Source organism: Vombatus ursinus, unplaced genomic scaffold, assembly GCF_900497805.2.
Source record: "Vombatus ursinus unplaced genomic scaffold, bare-nosed wombat genome assembly UNPS02014832.1, whole genome shotgun sequence".
Lineage (NCBI taxonomy): Eukaryota > Metazoa > Chordata > Mammalia > Diprotodontia > Vombatidae > Vombatus > Vombatus ursinus.
In genome coordinates this window covers 37,470,232-37,490,919 of record NW_020954610.1, presented here as the reverse complement: position 1 = coordinate 37,490,919, position 20,688 = coordinate 37,470,232, and positions in this window count along the sequence as shown.

The following is a 20,688-nucleotide window of genomic DNA, read 5'->3' as shown; positions in this document are numbered from 1 at the left end:
TGTTTATTTTATTTCTGTTTTGCTTCATGTCTGTGATTATCATGATTCTCTAATATAGGAAACACTTCATTGGTCCATTCTACATACTTTATTGAAAGAATATTTGTAAAGCACTTAGCACAGTGCCTAGTGCATAGGAAATGTTTAATAAATCTTTATTTTCTTCTTTTCTTGAGTAGTTGTGGGAGGGCAGAAGAGAGTTATATTTGTTAGGATGTGATAGAAAAGTCAAAACCATTCTCTTTCACCTTCTTTCTCTCATCTCAAACTTTGCTTAAGATGAGCAAAGAGAGTGTCAAGTGATCCAATTTTATGCCAGTCTTCAGCCATAAAAAAAAATACCCTAAAGATGGAATTGGCTGTACTTGAGTTATTTGAGTCAATCATTTTTATCTGGCTTGTCTGACTATCCAGATAATTTAAATTTGTCGTAAGTGGAATTGACTGGGCCAAATGATACCACAAAGCTATTGTGTTCTGGGAATAAACCCTCCTTCACTGTTGTTTCACATTTTCTTTTCGAGTTGGAATGGCCCTGATAAAGAATAAATATTCCAGGTATTGACAAAACTTTTAAAGCATTGGGTGAAACTCTGAGATAAGAAGTTTTCATTTTCATCGTTTCCCCCCGCCAAATAAGCACTTCATGTAGTCAGTGGGAAATGTCATATATGTGGAAGAAATTTCTGAATGTATCAATAAGAGAAGAATGCATGCATTATGAAATACTTCATGGCTTATATAATTTATTAATAACCTTTGAATAAATCAATCAATTAAGAAACACTTACTAAACATGCACTTTGTTCTAGGCACCATGCTAGGCTCTCAGGATACAAATACAAAGAATGAAACATACAAATACAAAGAATGAAACAATCACAATTTCTTTAGGACCTTACATTCTACTAGGGGACACAATAAGTCCATATATAAGTTTATGCAAAATAAACAAAGAGAATGAATAAAAATAAATAAAAGTTGCTAAATATATGATAGTTTGAGAGGAAGAGTATTAGCTATTGGGAGGATGATGAAAGGTTTCAGAAAAACCTTGAATTGTGTCTTGAAGAAAGAGAGGGATTCTAAGAGCCAGAGGTGAGGAAGGAGTTCATTTCCCAGGTGTTAGTGCTTTGACTCCTCAGATCACCTTGTATTTTCCTATCCAACCTCTTTCTCCAAAATTCACCTAAGAATCCTCAGCTGAGCCTTTAGCAAAGCCTACAATTTTTTTTTATATTTTTAGTAAACGGTTGACTTATTATTGATTTATTTTCTTTTTTTTATTTCAAAAAATGATTTATTTTTAACATTCATTAATTTTTTTTCCCAATTATTTACCTCCTACCCACCCCTCTACCACTCATTGTGAAGGCAAGAAATGTGACATCAATTATACATGTGAAATCATGTAAAACATTTCTGTAATAGAAAGGCCTTTCTGGCCTCCATTGCTCCAGCCTCTGAGGAAGAAGTGGTTTTTCTTCTTAACTAAAAGAGCATCACCAATGATCTATTAAATTACTTCATCTGGATGTTGCATAGATAGCTCAAACTTAAACTCCAAACAAGACACATTACCTTTCTCCTTACACTACCTTCCTAACTTCCTGTTTCTATGGAAGGTACTTTCATCCTTTTAATCATCCAGGATCACAACAGGGAAGTCATCCTTGACTCTTCATTTCCTCTGCATATCAGATTCATTACGATATCCTGTTGCTTCTATCTCCACATCTTTTGTATCTACATGCTTTTCTCTATCTACATGCCTATTACACTTTTTAGCGCCTTATCACCTCCTATTCCAATAGCTTCCTAACTGCTCTTCCTGCTTCCCGTCCCTTTTCTTTCTAATCCATCCTCCACACTACTTTCAAATTGATTTTCCAGGTCGGACCATGTTACTTCACTATTCAAGAAGCTTTAGTGGTTCTCCATTACCTGGAGGATAAAATACAACCTCTTCTGTACAGTATTTAAAATACTTCACAATCTGCCTCCAGCTTTTCTTTCCAGACTTCTTTCATATTATTCTACTTCACATATCCTCACCAAAGTGGCCCACTTACTGCTTCTCCATTCATGACATTCCAACTCCTTGTTTTATATTTTTTTACAGAATATTTCCCCCACCCCCACCCAAACTCCTCTTAAAGTCTCCTGTTAAAGAATGCCCAAAAACTCAGCCAACTCTTCAGGTCCCATCAGCTACACTATTTGATTTTCATTCTACCATCATCATGCCTCCATGTTGAATACCTTCTATTGCCTGCACCCCCACCCCTACCTTTCAGCTTTCAGTGGGTTATCTTCTCCCATTAGATTGTAAACTCCTCGAGAGCAGTGACTATATTTCTTTTTCTTATTTATAATCCCAGTGCTTGAACTCAGTGACTATGCCTGAATGCAACATTCTGTATTCATAGCAGCCTATCTCTTACTCAAAGGATAGAAGTGGGTTTCATTATTCATTCACACATAGTAAGATTAGTTCATAAAACTCAAGATTCTATTTAGTGTCCTGTACATTATAATTGTAGCCATTTTACATACTGTTCTCTTGCTTCTATATAAACATAAATCTCCCTATGTCTTTCTGATTTTTTTCATATTCTTTGTTTCTTATAGGACTATCAGATTCTATTATATTCAGATACTATAGTGTGCTCAACATTTCCCCAATGTATAGGCATTATTCCCATTAAAACATTTTGCTGCCACAAAAGTATTACCACAAAAATTTTAGTATGCTTATAGCCATTTTGAAACAGCAAATTATACCAAGGAAGGGAATGATACAGGTAGCACATAATGATATTAATGAGTAGAAGCAGTTGACAACCCAATTTTTATTTTGCCCCTTCTTTACTCGGAGAAACTTGGAGAACTCAAAAAGCACAAGGTCTAAAGACTTTTGGTTCCTTAGCAAAGTAGTTTCTCCACCTCAGGAAATTCTGAGGGCATTACTCCTTTCCAACAGAGTACAACAAGTGATGTTCATAATGGTGACTCAGTCATTGGAGAGGTTAAATTGTATTTCTTATGCTCTTTTTAACAAGATCAGGATATGAGTGATTCATTTTTGTAAGATTTCTATCTGAAATTGCAAAAACAACAATGAACAAGATTTTTGATGTTTAAAGGGGTAAACTGTAAACTAACTAGTAATCTTGGCTATCAAGAGTGACTCATTCCTCAAAGGTTCAGAATAGATTAGGTTTTTCTCTCCGCATGTTTCCAGAAATGCATACTAACTATACAGCTGTGATGAAATGTTGCTGATTAAAAACACAAACATACCAAAATTCATCCATCCATTTAGCTATTGTCCTCTTCAGAGCAATTACTTATATTACAATGACACTATTCTGTAAAACCTTTTTAATAAACTTCTCTTTATAAACTGCCTTGAAAGCTAATTTAAAAGTCACATAAAAAATATTTTCCTTTATTAACCACAAAGTGTTATCATGCTACATTATCTTCTATCTTAATCACTAGACTTGACTTTAAATGAAAGTTATCTATTTCCAAAATCCAAACCTCTCCTCACAATATGATGTGTCATTACTGAGTGTTCTAAATAATTACAAAAATGGAGTTTCAAAAATATTTTGAATAATGCCAGCATTGTCACCGTAAGTTAATAGTTTCTCAAAGGGCTGACTCTAAAGAGGGTAACACAAAATGAGTAGCACGAAGTGGGATAAGTAAATTTTGGTAAGTTTGTTACATAATCAGTCATTACTCTATAGTCAGTCATACCTCGTATAGGGAGTTTTTATAAACCTTTATAAGTAAGTCTTCCTTATTTCCCTTTACATCTGATGGTATCTTAAACAAATATCTTTCTTTTCCTTTACAGAGTGGCAGAGTAAAGCTCTATCCTATTTCTAATAACAGAATTCTAGTTCATGAAATGTTCGCACTTTTAGGGAGTTATGCTACATACCATGTAATTCTATACTTTAGAACCCACAAGCTACTAGAAGCTTGTGAATCTGACAAGAAATACAGATTTTAATCCCACTACCACCACGCAAAACATTGAAAACACACTTTGGTGCAAAAGTCAGAATGGTGGTACACAAGCTACAATTAATGTCAAGGGAGTCTATTTGCAGATATTTCACTTCATCACTAAACAATATGAGATATGCAAATATTCCATGAGATGATGTTTCTTGTTGGCTGCCTTTGGGCACAGAATGAGAACCATGTGGTAACAGATGAAAAAGAAAGGCTAAGACACCTATTCACTGGAGGAGACAAAGCAAGTCAATGGCACCTACCAGCAGCCCTTAGCAAATCAAGTGAACAGCATTTATTAAGGGCCTATGAGGAACCAGATACCATGCTGAACACTGGAGATACATACACACACACACACACACACACACACAGTCCCTGCTCTTAAAGAGTCTACTTCTAATGAGGTAGGATGGGGCAAGGGAAACAACACCCAAGCAACTATGCAGAAGCAAGATGTAGACAGGATAGACTTGAGATCATCTCAAAGGAACATCGCTAAGACAGAGAAGACTAAGAGAAGACTCTCGGGAGTCAGCTTTTAGCTGACACTTGAAGGAAGCCAGTAGGCCAAGATGAGGAAGGACAAAATTCCAGGAATGGGGGTGGGGGGTCAGCTAGAGAAAAAGTCCAGAGTTGGGAGATAGAGAGTTATGCGTGCAGATCAGCAAGGAGGCCAGTGTGACTGGGTTGTAGAGTATGTGGAGGGGAAGGTCAAAGAAGTCTGGAAAGGTTGGAAGGTGCCAGGTAATGAAGGGTCTTAATAAATAAAGGATTATATTTTGATCATAAGGAGCCTTAAAGTATCACATAAATGTTAACAGTTATTATTCTTATAATAGGGGAAATTAATTAGATTAATGACTTAAAATACTTTAAAGAATTTTCAAAGGGCTTTTAACTTGTGCTGGCTAATAAACACAAAAATGAAAAACCAAGGTAGTTCACTAGATAAATATGCCTGGAATCACTGTGGTCTGAATTATCTGGGCATTCCTAGTTAAAATAATGTTTTAATTTAGATATCTTCCATGTAACTTCCATTACTTTCTCCTTTCTATGGACAGCTTATAAAAACATTCATCATATCTAATTGGCAGATATAGAAGCTTACTGCAAGATAAGATAGCTGCAGACATTATTATCCTCAGCACATTGAAACAAACCTGTTACTTTGAAGTATAAACCCATAAATCTCAAATAGGCTTTCCCCATGCTAATTTGGATTTAATAATAATTATTGTCAAACAAGAGCCTGTGTCTAATATTCTGGCCAACAACTTATTTCAACCATCATTTAAGTGAAGGTCTTGGTGGCAATTTTCCTCAATGGGTTCGTGAATTATGAAAGTGATTTTAGAGGCTGATTTCTCAAGAATCCACATAGCTTGTGTATAATGCATGTGGGACTTGTGGCTGGGTATATAGAAGGATGATGCTTTATGCTCCTCTGTCACAGTTACTGTGAAGTGCATACTATTATTGTCCCTATTTCACAGATGAGAACACACTCAAGAAAGAAACAAGACTCAAGTCAAATTCAAATTCCTACTTTATGGATGAAAGCACCTTAATGAATGCAATGGTACTCCTCCTCCTCCTCCTATATTCTGTGATCTATACAAACTTTTTGTTACTCAAGAAGAATTTTCCATTGCCCTCCATTGTACCTGCCACCACAAAAGCCTATTATGTACTTCTTCCTCATACCCATCTCTTAGGGTCCCTCTTTTCATTTAAGATACAGCTGAAGCACCATCTTCTGCATGAAACCTTCTCTACTCCCAACTAGTACCAATCATTATAAAGTACCTTGTATTTAACTAAGTTTTATGTGTTTAAATGTATTAATTTTATATTTGTGCTGCATATATGAATGAATTCACCTGTCTCCTTCATTACAATATAAGCTCCTTGTAGGTAGGGATGAATTTATTCTATGTATTTGTATCTGCAGCCCCTAGCACAGTGCCTGGACACATGGCAGGCACATAATAGTAGACAAGTATCTTAGATTAAAACCATAAAATATATCCATAGCTGAAAAAAGAATTAAAGGATTTGGCCTTTTGGCTTTGTTGGTAGGGGAGTTCACTGTCAACAGTTTACATTATGTCAGTCTTGTGAAGTTTTAAAATTCACTAGGCCTGGAAACTATACTATGTGTCAGTCATATTAATCAATAGTTTTAGACCATATAAAATAACTAGACAGTATTAAAAAATATGAGAGTATACCTGCCAAAAGACACACAGGAACTGTACAAATATAAACACAAAACACCTTTTATACAAAGTTAGATCTAAATAATTGAAGTAATATTTATTGTACATGGGTAGGCAAAGCTAATATAATTTTTTAAAATGACAATTTTACTTAACTAATCTATTTATGTAATACCATACCAATTAAATTACTAAAGAAATTATCTCACTGACAATTCTCAGAAAAAATAATAATGGGGTTCATTTTGAAGAGCAGAGGGTCAGGAATTTCAAGGAAACCAGGGGAAAAGGTTGTGAAAGAACTAGATTCAGTAATATCAGACCTTAAGCCAAATTATAAGGTAAGAGCAGTGTTGAAGTGTAAAATGGATAATTTTGATTATTTTAAATTAAAATTATCCTTTAAAAATAAAACCTATGTAGCCAAGAATAGAGGGAATGCAAAAAATTGGAGAAAATGCTCTCATAGACAATCTCCTAGATAGAATATGACTGGGTGGGAATACCGTTGTGCTGTAGGAAATAATGAGCTGGTGGATTTAGAAAAATATGGGAAGATTTTGACTTATAAAAGAAGATGCTATCCACCTGCAGAGAAACAGATGACAAGTGTAAATAAACATAATGTGGTCTTACATATATACATTCGAATGTATATGGGTATGTATATGTGTATATGTATATAGACATGTATATGTGTGTATACACATACTTAATTGTAGCCTTCTGGGAGGGGGAGGGAAGAAGGAGAAAAAGCTTAAAAGTGTGCAGCAGAGGACAAAAGAAAACATACAAGGAAGCAAAGAAAAGATGGACAGCTTTGAAAATAATGTATACTGTTTATTATATAGGTTTTCTTAAAATGGAAATGTACTGCTTTGTATTAATTGTCTCTTATGTTCTGCTGTGTACATGGCAATGTTTTTTTTTTCTTTTCTTATTTTATATTGAAGTTTAAAATAAATTCAAATATAATGAAAAGAAAACTCACTAGTCCTGCAAAAACTTATCTAACAGTAACAAAATTGAACTGAGTTAATCAAGGTTACAATGCTAGTAAGTGACAGGGCCTAGATTACAGTCAAGTCTCCTGAGTAACACTCATATTTCTGCAGGAGGAAAGTGTAGAAAAATTAGATTTCTCTTTCTTATCTCTATGAATTATGAGTCACAAAGTCCTAGACTAGAATCTCAGCTTCCTAGTGGGCTAGTCACATAACCTAGAGAGCTTTGATTTTCTCATCATAGAATCCTCATTTTCCTTCACAACAAAACTCATTACTTCTTACACAAGATGTCTTACCTGATTACCTGGACCCTGTTGTTTTACTCTCTCTTCCTCTTGAAATTAGCTTGTATTACTTTGTTGGTATTTTGCATTTGGGCAGCTATGTGGAATGATGGACCTGGAGTCAGGAAGACTCATCTTTTTTAGTTCAAATCTGGCTTCTGACACTGACTAACTGTGTAACCCTGGACAAGTCACTTCACCCTGTTTGCCTCAGTTCCCTCATCTGCAAAATGAGTGGGAAAAAGAAATCATAAACCACTCCAGTATCTCTACCAATAAAACCCCAAATGGGGTTATGAAGAAGAGTTAGAAATGACTGAAAATGACTGTACAACAACAAATTTTGCATTCATTTATTTATATACATGTTGTGCCTCCTCCAATAGAAGCTCTTTGAGGACAGGTACTGTTTATTTTTAGCCTTTGTGTTCCCAGCAAAAGAATGCCTCACTCCTTTATAGGCTTGAATAATCATAACTGCTCAATCCATTTTATTAATTGGTGAAAAAATGATTGAATTTAATCACAGAAATGAATGATCTCCAACTGTATATTCCCCATTTGTTATGAAAAAGCACTTTATAAACCTGAAAGCATTATATAAACAAAATCTATGATTATTTTGGATTTTATACATCTATGCATGTATACTTTACATAAGTATTTAACATACGTTATACATTTCAATAGCATCACAGGCAATATGATGTTATTAACAAAAATAACATGTATATTGGTACATATAATGTATATACATATATGCATAATATAAAAATATGTAATATCTGATATTAGCATATCTAATATCATACATACAAAATAAACCATGTAATATGTAACACACATGACACAACAGTATATATTTTATTTATATATAATCGTTATATATGCATATTTGTACATTACATATAAATGTTATATAAATATGTGTACAATTTATATGTGTTTGTTATATATGTACATATAAATATGTTGTAGAAACACACATAATACAATACATGCATATATGCATACATACATATTTGCATACATACATGATATGAAACCTTTAATATAGGACCTAATTTCTTAAATATGCTCCTAGACAAATAGTTGAATTAGAGGTCAGTGCTTTAGCAGTCTATCTTCCTGTGTGATTGGAAAAGCCAGTTTGCAGAGTCGTGTCAGTCAAAGCATGTAAAGTTAATTTGCACAGCATTAGCTCCTAAAATTAGAAGGTAGTGCTGGGCAATTTTCCATTGTTTGTTGCTCATGACTGCCTCGTTAAACATTAGGAGACACTGGGTTGGAGAACCTTCTTACCCCTAGCTTTGCAGCTGATATGATTCATTTCAGAGACTCAGTGTTTGATAAATATCTTGGACTGTCATGCAAATACACTAACAAATCATTAAAAACTGATATACTTGCCAATTCTGACTCCCTAGTTATTTCAAAGTACTACTACTATTATAAAGAATTTGGCAAATTGAATAGACTGGTTCACTTAAGTGTAAAATAAGGTGGAAGAAAACTTCTGGCAAGCCCTAGCTACTCCTTAAGAGGAAGTCAGGGTTTTCTCTCCTTACAGGTTTTAATTGAAAAGGGTACTTCCTTTTTTTGTTTCAAATAGTTTTCTAATGTGTTTATAGAACAGGTTGAACATTCCTTCCACTGTTCCTCAGAGACACTAAATTTAAGGGAAGTTAGTTTCATTCCAAGGCAGAAGGGCAGAAAGGAGGGAAAGCCTCTAAGTCAGGAAGACCTGGCTTCAATTTTTACCTCTTACACATACTGAGGTAACCCTGGGCAAGTAATTGACCTCTCAATACAATGATCTAAGACTGAACTGTACTTACACATTAAAAGCAGTATTGTTCTAAGAATAACATTGCTTTTGCTAGGAATACAAAGACTAAAGATAAACAGTACCTGTTCACAAAGAGCTTCCATTACAGGGGACACAACATGTATATAAATAAATACATGCAAAATTTGCTGTTGTACAGTCATTTTCAGTCATGTCTAACTCTTCACAATCCCATTTGGGGTTTTCTTGGCAGAGATACTGGACCTGATAAACAAGTATGTATAGTATGATTTTACATATGCACACATACACACACATACATACATATTTGTGTCTAATGCTGGCTTTCTCTAGGGCAGGGTGGGGAGAGAGGGAGGATAAAATTATAAAAATGCACAGAAAGGAAGCAAAGAAAAGCAAGTTAACCTTGAAAATTATGTGTAGTATATATTACTTAGTTTTTCAAAAAAAAGCAAGCAGTGTGAAATGGAAATTCATGGTTTAATATTGAATCCTCTTTTTATGTTACTCTGTGTACATGGAAATATTTTTTGTATTTAAGTTCAAAATGAATTTAATTTTTTTTAAAGATTATAAGGTACAGAGTAGGTACTGATCTGAATAGGAAGACAGAATCTTCATCTGGGAATTTCCCTAAACTATTGAAATCATAGATCTGGTTGAAAAGAAGTTATACTGAAGATGACTTCCAAGTAACTATTAATAAAATACAAAAGGATACCCACCCCACTTATTTTTAAGACGGGAAAATTTATACATATATTTTACCTAAAGATGCAACAAAAGCTCCTATGCAGGAAAAATTACAAATTCAAAGTCATGGTCCTGTTTATTTCTGTTATGAAGGTTTATCATTTGATGACATATGTAAAACTCATGTCTTGATTTTAAGAACTATAACATGAAAATGGGATATGAATTTGGTTCCTTGCTAACAGGATTGTAAAAAAATGAAATATTTTGTCATTCCCTGACAATTGTGACCATATTGAAGACAAGACACTCTAGTTCAAATCATTAGAGTGGTCAAAGAAATTTTAACGAGGCCCCAGTGAATGTGCCTCCCCATGTATCAATCATACTTCCAGGGAACATCCTCTTAGACAGTAAAAAGGTGGATTCATTGTCTCCATCCTTCACACAATCAAAGAATCAAAGAGTTGAAACAGATATCTGAAATCATGCAATTCATTTAAAACCTGAACAGAACCAGTAAATGGGAATACATTACCTCTTGAGGCAGTCTATTCTACTTTTAGAGAGCCTTAATTGTCAGAAAGGAGTTGTGCCATCTAGGGACAAGAAGAACAAATTTAATTCATCTTTGGACCTAAACCAGGAGAGGAGTTCTGGACTCTGGGGCAGGTGAGTCTCTTAAATTGTGACTATCTAGAAAGAAAAAAAGGAATGCTTGATCCTTGGGAAAGAAATACCTCTTCCAATACAGGAAACCTTTGAACACTTGAGGAAAGCTATCATACTAATGCTCTTCTCCAAGCTAAATATTTCCAGTTCCTTCAATCCAATCCTCTCAGCATCTTGGTAGCTCACTTCTGAATAGACTGTAGTTAATAAAAATTCTTAAAATAAGGTCTCCAAATGGAAACACAGTATTTCACATGTGGTATGACAAAGGAAGATTATGCATTAACATTCTGGACTTACTGCCTCTGTTTATGTGGCCCAGTATCACATTGTTGTTATTGATTAGTTTTTTTTTTCTGTCCTGTCCAACTCTCTGTGATACAGTTTGGGGTTTTCTTGGCAAAGATACAAGAGTGGTTTGCCATTTCCTTCTCCATATCATTTTACAGATGAGGAAACTGAGGCTAACATGGTTAAATAATTTGCCCACAGCTAGTAAGTGTTTGAGGCCAGATTTGAACTCAGTAAGGGAAGTGTCTCTAACTCCAGGACCAGCACTCTATCCACTACACCTTTTTTTTTTAACATAGAGTAAATGAACGCCACTTAGATCTTAGTATTTTTTTTTTGTTCTTTGTAAATGCTTACAAACCATCCCTTTATGGTTATAGGAATTTGCCAGGAATGGAAGTTAAGCTCTCTAATAACTTTGCATACTACACCTTGCTTCTCTTTTGTGAAATTTGGGAGAATGCTTGTCCATAATCACTTGGCACCTCTTTACTTGCCTTCCATTTTTCAAATATCACCGGTGGTCATTCAGCAATCATATCATATTCAGCATATCATAATCATAATCGATCAAAGGATAGACCTAGGATGTCCTCGCCAAAGTGCAAACTAATTCATTGAATTCTGGGGCTTCTTCCCCAGACTTTAGTTTAGTTTTCCCAGACATCTGGGATTTTTTTTTCAATTTTAAAACAACTAAATACTGAACAGCCTCTCTCTTAGCTAATATGAATTCTACATGTAGTTTAAAAATATAAGCAACAGTACAAAAGAAAATGAAAAGATGAACACATATGGATATTTGTCAGCATAGCTTAAGGTACCCTGTGTCATGCTGCTACTAAGTCCCATAATTGCTACTGAAATTTTGGAAGTCACGTAGCAGCATACCGTTATTTATCTTCCTTCATTTTCATCTACAGAGAGTTGTCATTAAAGAAATTCTCTTGCCATCATATCTCAAGATACTGAAACCCTAGCTCCTCCCACTTCCCTCTCTCCCACCTTCTTCATATAAAAGTAATTATTATCTGAAGACTTTGATGGAGGGCTCATTTAGCATGGATAAGAATGAACTCTACACAGACTTGTTGATAAATGTGGGCTGGATTGATATCCCTGCTCTGCCTTTCACTAGATGCAACAACTTGGCCAAATTTCAGCCCTTCTTTAGACCTCAGGCTTCTCCTATTTGAAATTAAAGGGTTGGATTAGATGATCTCCAGTTTAAACAACTGTCCATTTAAACTTCTCCACTTTGGCTCCCTCGTAGTCTTGTAGATGTAGAACTTCAAGGGACCTTAGAGATCATCTAATCCAATCCTTTTATTTGTTTGTTGTTTTATTTTTGGAGGCAATCAGGGTTAAGTGACTAGCCCAGGGTCACACAACTAGTGTCTGAAGCCAGATTAAAATGCAGGTCCTCCTGACTCCAGGGCTGATGCTCTATCCACTGTACCACCCAACTAGTTCTAACCCTCTTATTTTAAAGAGGAGAAAACTTGAATACAGAAAAGTTAAAGGAGCTGTCCAGGGTTACATAGTAAGCAGTTGAGGGGGAATTTGAACCCAGATCTTCTTGATTTCAAGAAATATTTTATGCACTATGCCATACTACTTTGCTGAAGATAATTCAAACACCATCCCTTTCAGTATACCTACGTGGTTTGAAGGCATCATTATAATAATAATGAAAGTTTCTCATTGGAGAAAAATGTATATTATTATTTCATTGCATTGAACTGGTTTTTTCCAACCAAGCAGCATTCATTGTAGAATGATGTAGAAGTAAGGAAAAGCATCTGGTTGCCTACCCTCTCAGGGAGGGGCAAGGAAAGTGGTTGAGTGAGAGATAGAATTTGAAATTCAAAACTTAAAAAAACAACCACTCAAATGTTAAAAAAAATTAACATGCAATTGGGGGAGAATAATATATTATAATTTTTAAAAAGTAATGAAAAGTTTTATCCTGACAATAGCTGTAATTGCTTTGACAACAAGTATATTTATGGAGACTGGCAAAAGTATTAGTTGCTATTTAAAGAATGCATGTGACATATTTGGCATGATAAAATGAGCATGCCTATAACACTTACCTTAAAAATGTTACATATACCTTTTTTTAGGGATTCAGGGTAAAAACTGGTGATTTTTAATGGGATGAGATCACCTGAGTCAGTCTTTAAAATCATAGATTATTGAGAGAGAGAGAGAGAGAGAGAGAGAGAGAGAGAGAGAGAGAGAGAGAGAGAACAAAGGAAAAATAACTCTCATTGAGCAACTGCTTGTAAAATTCCACTGAATGTTAGAAAAATGAGATTTTTTTTAATAGACCTAAACTTGGAATAACTCAGGATGTCAGAGCCTTACACACTGCTTTTCTATCATCATTTAAGTTTATAGAGTGCTGTCTCCTTATCATAATCATACAATGTAATTAATTAAGCATATAGATTATGCTATACCAATTTCATGCATTTTCTAATACCAGCAATCAAAACCATTTATTAAGCACATATCATGATGATTCATAATCCATGTATTAACTATATACCAAGTCTACTTAGTAATATAAATGATGATAAACTTTGAAGACATGCTTGGTGAAACAAAAAATAACTCATTTTTAAGGTATTCAATACTTATATACTTACATATTAGACTGAACTCAGGGGGAAATGTTATTTACCTAATCTTTATCCCTTTTCAGATTTACAAATATAACAATGAAAAAGTATATGATTTATAATGTTTTATCTTTTAAAAATAATTTTAATAACACATTGTCAAGTTGCAGACTAGGTCCCAAGGGGCCACAAATAGTTGGACTGCACACAGAAAACCCCACAGGATGAGACAATGCCTTAGTCAAAACAAAGATGGAGACAAAAATGGAATTATTTCTTCTAGTTGTATGGTGGACCTGTAATCATGCTGTATCTAATGAATAGAGCCAAATGAATGAAGTAATCAATTCTACTTTGTAGTAGAAAGAGCTTTAGACCAGTAATCATGAGAACTGGCTTTAAATGTCAGCTACCATTTGCTATCCATGAGGCATAATGGATAGAGTCTTGGATTTGAAATCAGAATGGCCTGGGTTCATATCCCACCTCAGATACATACTAGCTTTGTGACCATGGGCAAGTAATTTAACCTCTCTGGCCCTCAGTCACATCATCCTTAAAATGAGTAGATTGGACTCAATGACCTCTAAGGTCCAATCAGGCCTAGATCTGTGTTCCTATAAAGCTCTCTGTGATAGTTTTCTCACCTATGAAGTGAATAGCTTGAATGAGATGACCTTCTATGTCTTTTCCAGACTACATTTCTTACTTTTCCTCCCAAAAGAAAAAAAAAGTCATATGTAATAAACTTCTTAAAGTATATCTTTCTTTCTCAAAATAAGAATTACTCTGGAAAGCCATGGATATAGGATTCCTATGCCATCCATTCTAACGGCCTGTGATGCTAATATAAACGTCCTTTGAAGCGAGGCTTTGGATTGGTTTGACTGCTAAAGGGCTTAAATCACTGAAGACTCCAGGGTGGAAAGAGGGGAAGGTAAAGGAGATCAGGACTTGAGGGAAGCGTTGCCCCCTATAGTAGGAATTTTTAAAAAAATCTCTTGAAAGTGAAGTGAGAGAGAATAGGAAGAGTATAAAGTTTTTTGTGGCTTCCCCAACCCATGAAATCAAAGAAAGACTAAGGCAACAGCCTGGGGAAATGTCTCCTTCTGGGAGAGCAGAGAGGCAAAACCTAAACTGTCAAAGTGATTTTTGTTTTTGAATCTCAGGGGCTCACTCTAGCATAGAGCTGAGAGCGAGAGAAAGATATGTATGAAGTAGTCATCCTTATCCTCTTCCCTGACCTTACTTAAGATAAGTGCAGCTGACACCCATTTCTAGATGTGTAGCTGTTTCTGTTAGTGTTCTTTTACTTTATTAAAGACTATATCTCATAGATAAAATCCTCATTTCTCAAGAATTTGTGTCACTGACCCTGACCCTTTCATTTCCTTGCATCTTTTTATTCACATGAGGGATGCTGTGGGACAGCTCCAGGGACAGACATAGGGAGAGTGATGTCTCCTAGCACAGGGCTAGGATTCCAAATCTAGTGTGCTAATGGATTTACTCTAACTAGGAGCATGATCATGAGTCATTCATATGTTTCATGATTGTACTTACAAAAATTGACTTACTATGAACTTGGAACCTAAAATCTACCCTATCAAACACAAGCCTAAAGTAGCAGCCTACAGTAATATGTAACTTAAAAGCTTTCTTCAAAAAAGGCAAATTCACTTTCAGATTTATGATCTTTTTTATTGCAAATACACATGGGCTCAGAGTTTGGGAGTTCAAATTTCAATTCTCCCACTTATTACCTGTGTGTCTTGCACTTCTCACTTAACTTTATTGAGCCTCAGTTTCCTCATCAATAAAATTAAGTGCTTGAACTATCTGACTTTTGAGGTCTTTTCTAGAACTGAATCTATGATTCTATGGCTGATCTTTTCCAGTTGGCCTAATATCCAGTTATACAGGTGATCACCTTCATGACATCACTTGAGAAATGCCCAGGGAAGCCTACCCCCCAGAAATATTCTCTAATGACAGTAATTTCTATAACTACAGTAACTATTATAGCTCTCTGTAGTTTAGAAAAAGACCATTCTTATAGGAATCATTGGAGACAGAGGATGCATTATTGTCATCACTATCTCACACATAAAGAAATTGAGGTTCAGAAAAGTAAGTGATTTAATCATATTCACAGGGAGCTGGGGCTTGAACCTAGGTCTTCTAAATCCTATGTCAATGTACTACATACCACACTGCTTCTCATGATTGTACTGGTGCCTGAAACTTCCTGTTTAAAGAATTCACTATAAACTTGTTTGTTTTTATCTTTATTTTCTAAAAAAAAAGATTTGAGCAACAAAACCAAATAAACATACATTTAGAATCAGTTACACTTTAAAATAGAGGTCTACATACGTGTCCATCATAACTAATTAGTTACTCCTTCTGTATCCCCCTCTGTTTTGCTTATTTAGCTCTGCATTTATATATACATTTTCTTATTAAATTGTAATTCATTTGGTAAATTGTTTCTTTACTTCTGATTTCTTTCTTTTGTATTACTTCATATATCCTTCCAAATATGGTTATTTTTCATTGTATTAATAGCTAATAATAGGCCCTGGAATTTTTATCAATAAATACATTCAACACCTTCTATGTGCCAGGCACTGTGCTAAGCAGTAGCAATACAAAAAGACACAAAAGACAGTCCCTGCCCTCAAAGAGCTCCCAATCTAATAAAGGAAACAACAGGCAAACAAGCTGTGGATTTCTATAGTATTTTAAGGGTTGCAAAGTAATGTATATATGGTGTCTCATTTTGTCCTCACAACAACCAGTGAGGTAGGTGCCACTGCTATCCTTATTTTACAGATGGGGAATCTGAGGCTGAGAAAGATATATATTTTTCAAATGACTTGCCTTAGATCACATAAGCTAGTAAGTATCTGAGACAAGATTTGAACTCCCACCTTCCTAATTCTAACTCCCATCTTCTTTTCTCTTGTATCCAATGCCATCTAGCTATAATAGTTGATGACATGATAGCAATTCATTACACTAATATTGCATAAATATTTTTAGCCCATCATCAACTGTTAGATGTTTGTTTCAAGGTATTTGCAATAACAGGAAAAAAAATGCTTACTTGTGTATGTTTAGTGTTTACATTGTTTGGGCATTCACTTAATAATGATTAGTTTTATGACTCTTATACAGCCAGACTGCCATCCAAAAATGTACCAACTTGAAACTCCACTAGTAACGTATGTGTATACCTATTTCTCCACAATTCCTCTGGCATCAAATTTTTAGTCCTTACTTTTTGCTAATATATTTGAAATTTAAAAGTACCTCAAAATTCTTTTTAATAGGACATCTTTTGTTTTTAGTTAAGTTTAATCTTTTTTTTCAGGAAATCATTTATACTGTGTGTATACTCATTTCTAATTTATTTGTTCATGTCATTGATTATCCCATTGATATCAGGTGCTGCCTTTGAACAGTTATATCAGTTTGTGGTTGATGTGGTTGAAGCAGTGGGGTATATAGTGCCCTGACATAGGATTTAGAAGACCTAGGTTCGAGCTTCAGCTCTCTGTGACTATGATTAAGCTACTTACTTTTTTGAAACTCAGTTTCTTTTTTGTGTGAGACAGTAATGACAACAATGCAATGTCTAATTCCATCTTTTTTCCATTAATAGTTAGGCTAAGCTTTTCAGGGTACATCACCTTGGGTTGCATCTTTGGCTCCTTCACTCTTTAGGATACTTTATTCCATTCCTTTGTGAGGTTTCTGTTGAATATTTAATAGTCTTGTGTTATTTTAATTTTCTATTATTATGCTGTAACTTGAACCCTAGGAAATGCTTTGGTTACGTTCCATACAATTTTATACATGATATCAATGTCATAATTATCTAGTAACTACTCTGTCATTTTTCTAATTTCTTCCCTAACCCCATTGTTCTATCTTCTATCAATGCTGTTCATTTTTGTTGCAGTTTTTTTTTTAAATGTAGGCTATATTATTTCTGCTATTCAATTAGTTTGAACTTTTCTATATTCAAGTATAGGCAGCTAGATGGCACAGTGGATGGAATGCCAAGCCTGGAGTCAGGAAGAATCATCTTCTTGAGTTCAAATCTGGCCTTGAATCCTAACTTAGTAACCCTGGGCAAGTCACTTAACCCTGCTTGCCTCAGTTCCTCATTTGCAAAATGATCTGGAGAAACAAATTACAAACCACTTCAGTAACTCTGCCAAGAAAACCTCAGATGAAGTCACAAAGAGTTGGACATGACTGAAATGACTGAACAACAACATTCAAGTATAAAATTAATTTTTGTAAGAGTTCCATGACAAATTGAAAAAAATGCCATTCCCTGCTTACATTTGGTTAGCTCATCTATTACTTCTAACTTAATAAGGTAAAATGGTGTCTTTTACTAGATTTACCATATTATGATAAAAATTTGAAGTCCTTAACTATAATTAGGTTTTGATTTATTCTTGTAGTTTTATTTAAAGTTGTCCCTCAAATAAAAGGCTCACATTCATTGGGTATATACTTTTTTAACTAATTCTTTACTTTTAAGACAATTTTGACCAACTTTTCTTTTTTTGTGATCTTTGAAAAATCTTAGGTAATTTTAATTATTATTTTATAGTACATAATTTCTTTATTCTTTTTGTTGTTCAACAAATATATTGTTCTTTTGTGTGGGAGACATGGGAATTAGATATTTGTACGCCCTGGTCCTTGTAATTTTTTTCCACTTTGTCAAATGATACCTCTTATCTTCTCTGGAATATCTTCCCAAATTATTTCTTCTGATAGGGAATCAATTCCCCTCCCATGCCGTCCTACATCCCAATTAATCTGTTTAAACTTCTTAGTCTTTCTTTCATGTCCATTACTTTGTTCTGCATTCAAATTGTTTTGTTCTGTTCTATGAGAGTCTGGGCGTATTCCTCAATTTTGTTCTCAATGCCCACCAATCTTTGCTTAATTATAACTATCCTTTTAGTTTTTTTTCTACTGGTGTTTTACTCTTTTATTATTTCAAATTTTTGTAAAGTGTTCTTTTATCTTTTCCCTTGTTTTTTTCTTCAGAATTAGACTCTTCCTTCAAATCTATGTAGTGTTTATTATCAAATTTATGTTTCTTTTATCTTTTCTACTGCAGACTGTGTTTACACATCTGTATCATTCTTACCCCTTTTTTTTATATTATAACATTTCTTTATTGGAATGGAGTTATTTGTTGACTTCTACATTTTCTGCCCAATGTGTTTCCCTACTTGCCATTTCTATATTTTATTTTCCTTTTTCTATCTCAAGGATACAAATTTATCTTTGGTTTAAAATTAAATCCTCTTCCCAACTCAGCAGAGGTGGTAATAGTTTGTAAACAATTTGGTTGAATTGCATTTCCTATCTGATGCTATCTTTTTGGGCTTTTAAAATGTTACCCATGGAGACATGGGAATTAGACATGTATGCTCTGCTTCTACTAATTATTACATCATTACCAATCATGTACATCTCTGTGTCAGTTTGTTTAGTGGATCAGTTTCCTCTGTGACAATTAGATGGAAGCTGAGTTCTATGCATTGATTACCCACTAGGTGGGCAGCTAGGTGGAGCAGTGGATAGAGGACTGGGCCTGGAGTCAGGAAGGTCTGAGGTCAAATTCAGCCTCTGACATTTATTAATTGTTGACCCTGAACAAGTCACTTTACCCAATTTGCCTCACTTTCTTCATTTGTAAAATGAGCTGGAGAAGCAAATTGCAAACCACTTCAGGATCATTGCCAAGAATTAATGGGGTCACAAAAACACAAACACAACTGAAATGACTGAATAATAACTCACTTTTCAAAAGTGGGTTTCAGAACATTTGAACATTCCTTTACTCTGTCCTGTTGTATACCAATATCACACAAGCAAAAGATAGGAACAATCTGATGCTGTAATAAATCTTGATTTCCTATGGACCATGCCATGGGAAAAAGAAAAAAACAGCTACCTGACCTTTCCAAGAATGAAGAGATTGAAACAGAATAGCAGAGTAGGAGTGAAATGCAATAAACCATTTGGTTTTTATGAGTAATGGAATTAGAGGGGGAAAGTGGGTTGCTCTTCTTAGAACATTAAGATGTCTTTTTTATCCTACAATCTTACAAAAGATTCAAAATGCCTTGTGATGACCAAAAAGTCACCAAACTGTGTATCCTCTTTGACCTAGTGATACCATTATTAGATGGTAGATCTCCAAAGAGATCAAAGAAAGGTGAAAAGGAAGGACCCACAGGTACAAAAATGTTTATAGCAGATCTTTTTTGAAGTGGAGAACGAGAAATTAGGTGGGTGCTCATCAATTAGGGAAAGGCTGAACAAATCACAGCATATGAAAATGAAGGAATATTTTTGCACCCTAAGAAATGATGAAAGGAATAGTTTCAGAGAAAGTAAGGAAAAATTCTATGAACTTATGCAGAGTGAATTAAGCATAATAGGGAGACTAATTTATAAAATAACAACACTATAAAGACACACAACTCTGGAAGACTTAAGAACTCTGTCTGATAAACATAATGACCAAACATTGGCCAAGAAATGATTAAATGACCCATGACAAAGCAGGCTTCTCACTTTCTGACAAAGAAGTGATAAACATGACCAATGTGAGAATTTGTTTTAACTATTCATGTTTATTAAAAAAAATTAATTTGTCTTTTTTTTCTCTTGGGTGTATAGAGATGGGATTGGGAGAAAATAAATACTTATTCATTGAAAAAATAAAATAAAAGTTACATAACATGTTTTGTGGCCATTGCCCTATAATGAACTACAGTACCTGGAAAATATTACCAAAGATCGATCATATTTCAGTGCTTATTCCCTATTTGACTGTTTCTCAAGGCTCTAAGCTGATGTAATATTCATGGTGTTTTCAATGACTTTAAAAATTTTTTATATTTATATTTTATTTCTTATATATATATATAATATATATATATATAATGAGAGTAAGAGAGAGAGAGAGAGAGAGAGAGAGAGAGAGAGAGAGAGAGAGAG